Here is a 370-nt window from a genome sequence, read left to right on the forward strand (position 1 = left end):
GTCCCAGATGACTGGAGATTGGCAAACGTGACACCTATCTTCAAGAAGGGCCGGAAGGAGGATCCGGGGAACTACAGACCAGTCAGCCTGACCTCAGTACCGGGGAAGGTTATGGAGAGGTTCATCTTGAGTGTGCTCACCAGGCACATGGAGGACAATCAGGGGATCAGGCCCAGTCAGCATGGGTTCATGAAGGGAAGGTCTTGCCTAACCAACCTGATTTCCTTCTACGACCAGGTGACCCGCATGGTAGATGAGGGAAAGGCTGTGGATGTTGTATACCTGGACTTCAGCAAAGCCTTCGACACAGTCTCCCATAGCATTCTCCTGGAGAAGCTGGCGGCTCATGGCCTAGATGGATATACTCTTC

Source organism: Egretta garzetta, unplaced genomic scaffold, assembly GCF_000687185.1.
Source record: "Egretta garzetta isolate BGI_Z169 unplaced genomic scaffold, ASM68718v1 scaffold279, whole genome shotgun sequence".
Classification (NCBI taxonomy): domain Eukaryota; kingdom Metazoa; phylum Chordata; class Aves; order Pelecaniformes; family Ardeidae; genus Egretta; species Egretta garzetta.